Source organism: Haliotis rubra, unplaced genomic scaffold (genome assembly GCF_003918875.1).
Source record: "Haliotis rubra isolate DU_JTF1 unplaced genomic scaffold, ASM391887v1 Scf308, whole genome shotgun sequence".
Lineage (NCBI taxonomy): Eukaryota > Metazoa > Mollusca > Gastropoda > Lepetellida > Haliotidae > Haliotis > Haliotis rubra.
In genome coordinates this window covers 1,103,148-1,109,147 of record NW_025766978.1, presented here as the reverse complement: position 1 = coordinate 1,109,147, position 6,000 = coordinate 1,103,148, and positions in this window count along the sequence as shown.

Sequence of the window (6,000 nt, the reverse complement as noted above, 5' to 3'; positions counted from 1 at the left end):
CCCATGTATGTCTGTAGATCTGTAAATGTGAGAGAGAGAGAGAGAGAGAGAGAGAGAGAGAGAGAGAGAGAGAGAGAGAGAGAGAGAGAGAGAGAGAGAGAGAGAGAGAGAGAGAGAGAACACACAGAGAGCCGGGCTGAAACACTGTCACTCGACAGCAAACCCAAGTCTACACTGAATGTGGCTAGCCCAAGAGACAAGTTCATCTTAAGGGTAAGACAAGGATAAATATTTTGCCCCGAGCTGTTTAAACTCAGTATGAATTAAGACAGGGAATAAGGGTGAACTTGATCTATAACTGTTTGCCGGCGTCTTAGAAACAAATATCGAATTTCATAAAGAGGAGAAAAGAAAATGTGATGATTTCTTAGTAAAAAACGTATAAAAAAATGTAATCCAATCGATATCATAAATGAAAGTTTATTGGAATTTTAAGTGCGATAAATCTGAACAAATCGATTAATGATTTATGTCGCTGTGAAAAACAGTGGAAGGTTCCTCAGCTGTTAACATTAGGCGTGTTAATGTCGAACCTATTCTTTAAAATGTTTCTACATTCAAATCAACCCCATACTTTAATATTGATTTGATGTTTAGGAGTTTCAAAGTTTTGAATAAAATCGAAAAAGTACATCAGTTTTCTTGTTGGAATCAACGCCCAGCTATATTGGATTTCACGCTGTCGTAGCCCAAATGCGGGAACAGACTTCTTTTAAATATAAAAAGTATGGAAGATATTTCAATAGTGCGTTTCATTTAGATGCACAGTGCACTTTTTAACATCATGCGTTTTGTGGTTGTCCCTGTCAATTCTTTAATGGATTTTTACACTGAAAAATAAGTTTAATCGCTTTAATTAGAAACAGAACGTGATTCACAGAGTGTATCAAAAAGGAACGTTCGGGTGAAATTACTATCATTCCCTGACGGACAATACTGATTAATCATAATTAGCGTTTGTTAACATAGTATTTTAATATTTCAGCAAAGCGTGATCTGCATGATCCTAATGTGAACAAAATATTGCCTCATTGTTGCCAAGTGCAATGAGATCCGGCAGAATGTTTTTCTTCGAAAGAACTATAGATTTTATGGTTTATACATATTGTTAACGTTTTGATGGGGGGAGAGCATGACACGACCTAACATTTATAATGATCTCCAGAAGACACTTGGTTCGTCTGACTTTATCCAGTCTGTCACGAGAATATATGATCCATCTGACATACTGTGCAATGAGAGAATATATGGTCTGTCTGACATACTGTGTAATGATAGAATATGAGATCCATCTGACATACTGTGTAATGAGAGAATATATGGTCTGTCTGACATACTGTGTAATGAGAGAATATATGGTCCATCTGACATTCTGTGTAATGAGAGAATATATGGTCTGTCTGACATACTGTGTAATAATAGAATATGAGATCCATTTGACATACTGTGTAATGAGAGAATATATGGTCCATCTGACATTCTGTGTAATGAGAGAATATGTGATCCATCTGACATACTGTGTAATGATAGAATATATGGTCCATCTGACATACTGTGTAATGATAGAATATGTGATCCATCTGACATACTGTGTAATGATAGAATATATGGTCCACTTGACATTCTGTGTAATGAGAGAATATATGGTCTGTCTGACATACTGTGTAATGATAGAATATGAGATCTATCTGACATACTGTGTAATGAGAGAATATATGGTCCATCTGACATTCTGTGTAATGAGAGAATATGAGATCCATCTGACATACTGTGTAATGAGAGAATATATGGTCCATCTGACATTCTGTGTAATGAGAGAATATATGGTCTGTCTGACATACTGTGTAATGATAGAATATGAGATCCATTTGACATACTGTGTAATGAGAGAATATATGGTCCATCTGACATTCTGTATAATGAGAGAATATGTGATCCATCTGACATACTGTGTAATGAGAGAATATATGGTCCATCTGACATTCTGTGTAATGATGAATATGTGATCCATCTGACATACTGTGTAATGAGAGAATATATGGTCCATCTGACATACTGTGTAATGATAGAATATGTGATCCATCTGACATACTGTGTAATGATAGAATATGAGATCCATCTGACATACTGTGTAATGAGAGAATATGAGATCCATCTGACATACTGTATAATGAGAGAATATATGGTCTGTCTGACATACTGTGTAATGAGAGAATATATGGTCTGTCTGACATATGTACTGTGTAATGATAGAATATATGGTCTGTCTGACATACTGTGTAATGAGAGAATATATGGTCTGTCTGACATACTGTGTAATGAGAGAATATATGGTCTGTCTGACATACTGTGTAATGAGAGAATATATGGTCTGTCTGACATACTGTGTAATGATAGAATATATGGTCCGTCTGACATACTGTGTAATGATAGAATATGTGATCCATCTGACATACTGTGTAATGATAGAATATGAGATCCATCTGACATACTGTGTAATGAGAGAATATGAGATCCATCTGACATACTGTATAATGAGAGAATATATGGTCTGTCTGACATACTGTGTAATGAGAGAATATATGGTCTGTCTGACATACTGTGTAATGAGAGAATATATGGTCTGTCTGACATACTGTGTAATGAGAGAATATATGGTTCATCTGACATACTGTGTAATGATAGAATATATGGTCTGTCTGACATACTGTGTAATGAGAGAATATATGGTTCATGAGAGAATATGAGATCCATCTGTCATACTGTGTAATGAGAGATTCTCAGCTTGTCGCGACATGCCAGGAGGAAAAAGTGGACTGTGGGTTTGTGTACAGAAGATACAGTCGCAGCCATGTCTTTTTAAAAATTTCATTCGATGTTTACAAGTAACGTTGAGTGATGAATTTCTCTTTGAATTACCATGAGGAAGCCACACTTGCTCTACATGGAGTCAATATCTTCCCCATGTCTGGTGTCTCCCGCCGTGATATTGCTGGAATATTGCTACCAGCGGCGTAAAACTAAACTCACTCACTCACAATATCTTCCTCCACTCGCTCTTAATGACGTCGTTATGTTCATCCATGCTGCCTTAATGGCGTCATTACATTAATCCAGTGGGACTGTGGACGCTATTGTGTTCACCTGCCCGGTTCGATGTTCAGGCGGTATACAAGAGTGGCGTAAGATGTTCACGTCACCGGGACGTTCATATTGTCGTCAAACGTGTTCTCCAAAGGTCACGCTTTGTCCATGATGACCCTGTGCACTATGTCCATCCAAGATTCAAGTATGTACATGTAACTGATGAGAAAGGAATGTTTTTGCGACAAACACAATATTAACCAGCATGTTAATAAACCACCGACAAGTGAGACAGGATAAGGACCATCAAGGATATATTCGCTTGTTATCCCCGCGTATACATAATGGTGGATCCATATCTATACATTGCTCCTCTTGTCTCCGAATCGTGAGTTACATCTGACCTCGGACAGACAACTTAATATCTTATGTAGGAGACAGGTCTGACGTCTGTGATTGACTCTCCAGACACGGACGAAGCTATGAATGTGTATGTACATTGAAGAGCGGTGTTAGGTTACAAATCTGGAAAAAAACTGGTGTGGGTAATTATTCATGTGTTCCCGGAGCATCCAAACGTTCAGTGAATGTGTATTGTTTTCTGTGGCGATGTTGCAGTTATTAAGCGGCATCCAGTAAATACGTATGAGCAAATAAATGGTCGACAGCATGAACAAGAATCAGTAAGATCACTTCTCACACTGCAAGGCATCGTTCCACAAAACTCTATTACCGAAAGTCTGTGTTACCATAGGGAATCTGTTATACAGAAGTTTATATCAACATCGGGAATAACGATTGTCGTAAATCTGTCGTACGGTATGTGAGTTACGATCTCGTACCACTCTATGCAATGAATGTAAGTTACGATTACCTTATATCTATATTAATATATCTCAAGTCTACGTTCATGTGCTGGCGTTACCATTAATCCGTGCCTCCTATGATCATTTTAAGTCTCTATGAACGGCAATGTATGTCTATGTTAACGTAAGTTTTGTTGTTTTGTTATTTAACGTCACACTCAGCAATATTCCAGCTATATGGCGGGGATCTGTAAATCATCGAGTCTGGACCAGACAATCCACTCATCAACAGCATGAACATCGCTCTACGCAAATGGTTAACGTAAGTGATTTACGATTACCGTATGTTTTGTGTTATAGAGAGAGCATTACGACAGTCGCACGTAACATTACGATTCCTATGAAGAAATGGGACAAGTAGGCAGCTGCGACAAGCATATGGCGTATTGGGCAAGTCTAGTATGCTCCGGAATTCCAACCGGAGACCTTGACCACACACTTCCAGACACCAACACGATTCTTGGCCACACCGACTGCAGCCCTGTGAGGCAGACCCGTGGTAAAAAGTTCGCTTGCCACGCAGAATTCCTGGGTTCGATTCAGCACATGGGTTAAAATGTGTGAAGCCCATTTCTGGTGTCCCCCGCCGTGATATTCTTGAATATTGTTAAGAAGGCGTAAAATTAGACTCACCTACATTCACTCACTTCTATATATCAACATGTCATAACAAGCACAATGGTACCCCTGTGGAGAGCCTCACAATGCAGGCGGTCATTGTGACGTCATAGCAGCTGCCCCCTGACCCCATGGAGAAGGGCGATGGGACAAAGACCCGTAAGGCCCGATCTGGGGAGCTGATATGGAGGGTAGATTGCGGCGTGGGAGGGGTTACAATCATTGATTAGGAATAACAGAGCTGTAGTTAGATTGATAATGGAGCACGTGGGCATCCATTAACATTACACAGATTACGAAAGTTTCTCTGTTCCCTGCAAGTTCCACTTGGCACTACCATCGATTGATATTACAGGGTTCGTTGAAGAAAGAAACTTTACATCATTAAAAAGTGAAGAATTGCAAACAATCAAAGTAAAGGATCAGTGATGCACGAACTGTCACATTGAGTGTATCATTTGTTTTATCTGAGAGACGTTGGTTTCCTTCAAAAGTGCCCCCGCTGAAGCAACACCCATCATATCCTTCAGTCCATGGAGGATGGAGAGCTGCAAAGATTTTCTGGCTGGAGCAGCTTCGCAACATTAATGTACAAGAGAAAAAAGAACAATGCTGCTCTGATTGCAAGCAGGTCATGCAAAGGTTGATGTTACATCCGTCACCAGACTCAGTAGAAACTGTAAAACATTATCACGTATGGGTCAGTGTGTTCATTGAACAGCAGCCGTCTACCTGTGTGGTCTAGTCAAACAGTATTGACCTCCACATGATAATACCAGTCATACATACATCAAACAGGGTACAGGTGATCCTGGCACAGTCAGGCTGCTAAATATCATCATCAGCTCACGACCCTTGTCCCCATTTCATCCAACCACGAGAGCGAAGGGGACTTCTGCCAGGAAGTGCTGCTTAGTCAAACCAGAGACCATATAATAGAAAAACAAAACAAATGTCTCCGTACGGCCCAAATCATAATCACTGCTAGCCCCAAACTGGCATTATAAAAACATTAACGCTCTTGGATAAAATGTGAAATCGTGTTTCGTTGGGCCGGACACTTTTAGGGTGCACCCTACCCGACTGCGTTGCCGATCGCTACGCTACCATCGCATGCAATCGATTAAAACTTAATGTAAACATAATCATGGATGATTGGCATATCGAGCACCACTCATGACACCTACCAATTCCTTATTGTTATTTCTGCAAGTCGATTGAAAACCGATTTTGACTCTCAACTAAACGATCTTGACACAAATGGATGACGATATGTCCGCACACAACAGGGGTGTGGTCGAAGCAAGTCCTCTGATTGGCCAACGCTTGCAAATCTGCACATTCTTTATAAATTCGCGGGAATTTTTCTTTCATCGACAGCTTGAATTAAAATGTAAGAATTCTTTTTCCAGCAATGGCTTCTCAAAAGAAA